General features: G+C 24.4%; 1 pseudogene; it reads left to right on the forward strand.

Moving 5' to 3' along the window:
* The first annotated feature begins 522 nt into the window (after positions 1-522).
* Positions 523-2077, forward strand: LOC149495536 (putative carboxylesterase 7 pseudogene; annotated as a pseudogene).
* Positions 2078-7588: the final 5511 nt, after the last annotated feature.

The following is a 7588-nucleotide window of genomic DNA, read 5'->3' on the forward strand; positions in this document are numbered from 1 at the left end:
CAATTTTTAAAATATGAAATTTCTATTGTTATAAATATTTTTATGTTCTTATGAGTTAAATATTTTAACATTTTTTAACTAATTTTCATTATTGCAACCAAACAATGGAAACAAGTCATTTGCAAAATATTTTTCAAAGAAAATATTTTAAGGTAAGTGATTTGTCCAAACAAATAGAGTCTAAATCAAATCATATTTTATATGGAAATAAACTGAAATAAACTAAAATTCTAAAAAAAATAATAACCTATAAATTTAATAGATATATAAAATTATTTTTGCATGTTGATATAATATATATAATATGATTTCGTTCGGTTATTTCGATTTTTCATTACCAAAATTTAATCTAATTAACCGAAATTTAACAAAGCTCAAAAATCAAACCAAATTATTGAAACTCAAACTAAAATAATTGAAATTCAATCAATTTGTTTTTGTTTGGTTTTACCGAAAATAATATCCACCCAGTATAAATCTGAAGGAAAGCAAACTATTCTAGTCATTTTTGTTGTACCACATGCATCATTGCTTTCGGCATCCAACTTATTGCTTTAATAACTATATATGTTTGTTAATATTATATGTTTTCTTCTTCTGATTTCGCAAATGTGCAAGAGTTTCTGGTCCACTATATTAATTAAGCTCTCAAATTTTCTTACTCAGTCTCATGTCCATTTGCATTCGTTCCTATGGATTCAACAAATCCTGAACTGTTAGAAGTTGCTATAGATTTATTTCCTTTTCTCCGCACATACAAAGATGGCAAAGTAGAGAGACTAATGGGTACTGAAATCGTCCCACCTTCTCTAGATTCCAAAACCAACGTTCAATCCAAAGACATTCTCTATTCACAAGAACTAAACTTATCATCTAGACTTTACCTTCCAAACAACACAAACCCAAACTCTAATCAAAAACTCCCTCTCCTAGTGTACTACCACGGAGGTGGCTTTTGTATTGAAACTCCTTTCTCTCCTCATTACCATAAATTCTGCAACACAGTAGCCGCGGAGGCTGATGTTATAATAGTTTCTGTAGATTACAGAAGAGCTCCAGAGTTTCATCTTCCTGTTGCTTATGATGATTCGTGGGCAGTGCTTCAATGGGTTGCTTCCCATGTTACTGGGAATGGGCCCGAAGAGTGGATAAATAGCTATGTTGATTTTGGAAAGGTGTTTTTAGCTGGGGATAGTGCTGGTGCTAATATAGCACATCATATGGGTATTAGAAATGGTAAAGAGAAATTATCTGATGAGAAGATTGTTAGTATTGTAGGTATTGTTTTGATACATCCTTATTTTTGGGGTACTGAAGCCATTGGTAATGAAGTTAAGGAAAAAGAAATAAGAGATAAGATTGCTGGTTTTTGGTATTTTGCTTGTCCAAATACAAGTGGATGTGATGACCCTTTAATTAATCCTGCAACTGATCCTAAGTTAGGCACATTAGGGTGCACCAGGGTGCTTTTATTTGTTGCTGAGAAGGATTTTCTGAGAGATAGAGGGTGGTTTTATTATGAGATTTTAAAAAAGAGTAAATGGGGAGGATTTGTAGAAATAATTGAAACTAAAGAAGAGAATCATGTCTTTCATTTGTTTAATCCTGAGAGTGAAAAAGCAAAGACTATGGTTAAAGATATTGTATCTTTCATATACCAGGAAGATAATTATTGAACATCTAGAAAGGCAGAGCCCTTCAAGGGCCTAAGAGGCCATGGTCCCCTATTGACTGCTTCCCCAGCCTTGCAAGTTGGCGTCTCCACCTTTGAATATATTTATTTATATTTAAGGTTTTGAAAGTTTCTTTTATGAATTTGTATTGCTTGTTTTTTATGATCTTAAGGAAATTAAGGTCTCTTCTTATATGTTGAGTAGAATAATTGCCTATTCCACGTGTAGGAAACCACTTGCAGTAATAAATATAGTTCAAGGCTTAGGGCTTGTTCGGCAATACTAGCTATTTTAGTAGCTGTTGCGGTTTTACGAGTGAGCTGTTAGCTGTTAGCTGTTAGATATTAGCTGTTTATGTAACCGTTTAAAGTAAAAGTTTTCGATAAAAATAATTGTTTGATTAGTTATTGAATTTAAAATGACAAAAGGAGACATTTAAATATTGAGTTAGAATTTTAACTTATGACTATAGTAGTGAACTCATTATAAAAAAAAAAAAAAAAAAGGAAAGAAAAGAATGTCAATTTATAGTGTATAGTCCAATTATATAAATTGAAATCATTATCATTTATAAAATGATAATACAATTTCCTTATATATATTCATCTATTAATCTATTATTAAATTATTTTATTAAATTTTTGTGTAAAATAATGCAATTTTTTAACTTAATTGCAGACATGCAATACCATAGCAAAAGACTTTAAACTAATCTTAATATAAATTAGTTAAGGATAATATAAGTTAATTAAGGATAAGGATAAGAATAATATAATTTAATTAAGGATATAATTATCAAAAAAATTTTAGTAAAAAATATTGAAACACTGAAAGTTAGATGGATTAACGTTTTAATAAACGTTATCTTATCCACTGACAACTATTTTATATACTATTTTAACGAACGATATAATTACAAAAACAGTATTTTGACATAGTCAAAACTCTAAACTCTCTCAAATGCTCTTGCCAAATAGAGCCTTAGATAGAAAAGAAAAATTGTGCTAATTTCTTAAAATGAATTGAAGCAATAGCTGGATCTATTAAATTGGAAATTATATCAATAATCTGTATATGATATAATTTCTATTTTGTTGAATAGAATTTTAATTTAAATAAGAAATTAATATAACCAATTATAATAAAATTACTTTATTTTTTCAATCAATAAAATTAAAATTTTGAAAGATTTTTTTTGTTAATTCATAAACTTTGTAGGGTATTTTTAACAATTCTAATGTTCTCATATTTCTACTTTTATATATACCATTTTTTTATGACGTGCGTTGCACATTGATTATGCTCATTATATACTCATTTTTTACATTTTTTTAATTTTTTGATATATGTAATATAAAAGCATAAGTTTTTGTTTAGTTTAAAATAGATGCAATTTGTTAATTTGTATTAGAGTTTGCCATACAAGCTACTTATAATGCTACTTCTTACATACTTAATTTATTTTTATATAATGAAAGTGTTAGCTCAAGGGTCCATTTTATTTTGAGAATTTTATGATTATGCAAAACAAATAAATTTAATATTCTTGTATGTACTAATGTTATTTTATGCAGATTTTTAATGTAGAAGTTGCTAATGAAATCAAGCTCCTATAATCCAAGATTCTTTGAAAATCATGAAGATTATTGAAAATCTTTTAGGGGTTAGTATCTTTGGAAATATTGTAGGATAGAGAGAAAATTCTCTTATAAGCACAAAATCTCTTTTATCTCTCTCAAAATCATCTTTGAGATATTCTCGAAAATTGCCTTAAAAAGAAGCCCAAATATTTGCTCTTTTAATTTCACTTACCTAAATGCCAAAAGATTTTGGCAAAAATTATTTTTGGTAACAATTAATCGTAATATTTGTAAAAGATTCACATTCTCTATATTTTTATTTTCGAAACGTCAAAATACTTATTAAAGCTAAAACTTCAACGTCTCTTATAACGGGATATTCATTCCTCTTATAAAAATGTTCTTCTTCTTTTTTTTTTTTTTTTTTTTTTTTTTTTTTTTGAAACTGTGTGGTTTTTGAAAGAGTAGAGTTCATTGATTAAAATTTTCATATCTCTCAAAACCCTCTCTTAAACTCCTCTTTATTCTTTTTAATCTATTTGCTTCAAGAGATATTTTTCCAAGAGAGAAAAAAATTTGATAACAACATTTTCTAAAGAATAGTTCTAAACTTTCTTTTTGTTTTTAAAATCTGTTTTCTGTTCTTCCTGTACTTATAATTACGTTTCTCTCTATCTATATAGATTTTTGTAATTTGTTGTAGACTAAAAGTTTTTAAATAAAAAACTTTTGTGTAACAGCTTAGGTGAAAAGCTGTTTAGTATAAGGTTATCAACCGACTTTCTTCTTGTGTGAGATTTAATGTCTTGATATGAGTTTTCTGTTCTTTGTAAGACAGAAAGGATAGAGGTTGACTAAAACCTTTAAAAATCTAGTGGAACAAATGTTAGATCTAGGTGTTGATCTATTTCCTTATAAAGTTAGTTTATTTCTTACCCTTGAAAAGAGATAATATAGTAGAGGATCTCAAGATGATTCTTAAGGAGTGGATGTAGGCGAGTTAGTGTAGGCGAGTTAGTGTCGAACCACTATAAATCTCTGTATTTATTTTCTTTCATTTTCTGAAGTATTGCTCGATTATATTCTGTTTACATAACTGTCAATCTTTTTAGAAATGCAAAGTTGTTTGAGTTTTTAATTCTAAACGTGAATAAACTTTATCTTTGTGGAACATTAGAACTCTGAATTTCTGTATTATGATTATACCAAGCTCTAATATGACTTTTTATATTCAGTATAAATCACAATTTGAGTTTTAATCAGTTTTCTAATTTTGCAAAAGCTTTGTGAAATAATTCTAAATGCAATAACTGTTTCTTCATAGAGTCCTTTTAATCTTGCAATAGCTTTGTGAGAAAGTTCTAAACTTAATAACTGACAAACGTTTTCCAATTTCGATGCAATAGAAATCTAATCTTGTGTTTTGAAAGTCAAATTTTTAGAAAATCTAATTTAACCCCTCTTGGGTTGTGCAATACATAAATGAGACCGACAGAAAATGGTCTCAAAATAAACTTTAAATCTATCCCTAAACTTAATCCTTCAGTCCCTATTTTATAAATGCAGATTCTTAAAACTATAATAGGTGTAAAAAAAAAAAAAAAAAAATCAAGCTATCACAAATCTCCAACCTCCCTACCCTCCCCAAATCAATATCTATGTACAAATATAATGAAAAATAATAATAAATTATTTTTACTGTTATGTAAAAAAAGAAAAAGAAATGAAAAGACGATCTGAATTGATAATGGTAATCACTTTGACTATAATGACAGTATTACTTGCCCAGTGCTAATATATAATAATAAAATATATTAAAGAATAATATAAAAGATATTAGACTCCTAAATAAACTGTAACTAGCAAATAATATAGAATTTTTAATCCTTATCCTAACACAATTATCTTTTACTCCAATACATGTATTCCAAATTTATACTAAAAAAGGGATATATACACAATTGAATCAATCCTTCATTTCTGAGAGTTTAGCGCCCAGCATCAAAGAAATGAATACATGCACATACACAAATTCTTGAAACTCCAAAAGGTCATTGAAAAAATATATAATTTCCGTTTTTTTTTTTTTCAGTTTCATAAACACTATTTTCTTTCAAGTCAAACAGATTTAGAATATAAGAGAAAAAATATTAAGAAAATTGAAAATACTTAATAATCAAGAAAGGGAGATATAAATCTCTTACTAAATTAAAGTGATAGTACTTAAAAATTAATTTAGTAACGAAAAAGAAAATAAAAAATAAAAATAAAAAATTAATATTAAGAATAAAACTCTTTTCAGAACTCTACATATAATAAGAAATAAATCATATTAAAAAATTACCAATTTGAGTTTCAAAAATCAGCCCTTCTTCAACTAGAAATACCATAATTTAATGAAATTTAATATTGATAGAAAAAAAAATACTAAAGCCAAGTCAATAAATGAAAATTACAAAGCAAATCATGCTAAGATCCAATATTAGTCAGTTAATGAGTTTATTGAAGTATTTTGTTTTTCCATTATTTTAAGTTGCAAATTTAAAAAAAAATAAATAAGTTAATTAATTAATAAAAAAAGACTATATAAAAGAAATGTTATATTTTCTCTAAATAAACCTTCAAATTGCCTTACAACCATACAAAAAAAAAATATATATATATATATATTTTTTCTTTTTTATCTCTCTCATAAATAAAAAATTATGTATATTCTATTTGAAAATTTATTTTTTAAAAATATATCTAATCAAATAATACAAACATAAAGAAAAAAGAATATTATAAAAAAAATATATTTTTTATCACTCTTCTAAATAAAATATTTTAAATATAATCAAAATAAAATCAAATATTTAAAAATTTTCAAATATCTCATTATCATATATATTTATTAAAAAATAAAATTGAAAAAAGGTACAACTTAAAATTTTAAAATTCTTAATTATCTTAATTATCTATATGTATTTATTAAAAAAATAATTTTTATAAATTATATCTAATCAACTAATAAAATATAATTTTCTAATTGACTATGACTAAAGCTATTTTAGATATTCCAAATTTCATTAAGAGTAATATTGAAAATCTCATTATTCACTCCTATTCCCACATTTATATTTAGAAGATGTCACATGGTAAAATTTGAAAAAATAAAAAATTTAAAAGTTTTAAATGGTTAAAGTACGGTAAATTTAAAAAAAAATTGAAAGTTTTAAATGCTTAATTATTTATTAAGGATAAATTTTGAAAAAAAAATTAATTGGTTATCACTAATATATTGCTTTTTTTTTTTTTTTAAAGTTTGAGTTTATATGAAACTAAAAATAAAGTTTAGTCTATTTAAATTTTCTTTTGTGTTTAATTTTGTTTCAAATAAATATTTTAAATATAAAATCTTGGTATTCCTTAGGTAAGTTTTTTTTTATAAAGTTTGAGTTTAGAGCAAACTCAAAATGTATTTTTTCTAATTATTTAGATGTCACACGGTAAAATATAAGAATATTTAAAAAATTTAAAAGTTTCGTCGAGCAATGAGATGATAAGGGAACATTAAGCACAACCATTTAGATGGTAGCAACACAATAATATTTAGATGTCACACGGTAAAGTTTAAAAAAAATAAAAAAGTTTTAAATGCTCAACAAATGGTGAAGTTTTAAAAAATTAAAAAAAAAATTAAAAGTTTAAAATGCTCAACACATGGTGAAGTGAAAAAAAAAATTAAGTTTAAAAATTTTAAAAGCTTTATTATCTATTAAGGATAATTTTTGAAATAAAATCTAATTGATCATGACTAAGGTTATTTAAATTATAATCAGAATAGAATCAATAGAATCAAATATTTAAAAATAAAATATAAAAATTTTCAATGTATCAAAAAAATCTCTAATTTATCAATAATTAAAAACTAAAGTTATTTAATAAATTCAAACTATTACCAATTATCTAATGATTAAGGATATTTTAAGATTTCTAAACTTTCACAGAGGTTATTATAGGTAATCAAATTATTTTCTCTATATTCTCACATTTATATGCAATATAGAATTTTTTTTTTACATGCACATTGTAACTATTCATTTTTACTCGTTGTTTATTCATTTATTATTATTTTTATATAACAATGAATATTGGTTACAATTTTCTTATATTTTCTAAAGTTTTTTATAATATAAAAATATTATTTCATTATAAAATTAATGTAAAATATTAGCTAATTGATAAAACAGTAGTGAATATATATATATATATATATATATATATATATATATATATATATATATATATATATATTTCAATTCAAATTATAAATCATTATTTATCAAAAACATT

This window comes from Jatropha curcas, chromosome 6, assembly GCF_041381405.1.
Source record: "Jatropha curcas cultivar XTBG-Jc1 chromosome 6, XTBG_Jcur_1.0, whole genome shotgun sequence".
Taxonomy (NCBI): domain Eukaryota; kingdom Viridiplantae; phylum Streptophyta; class Magnoliopsida; order Malpighiales; family Euphorbiaceae; genus Jatropha; species Jatropha curcas.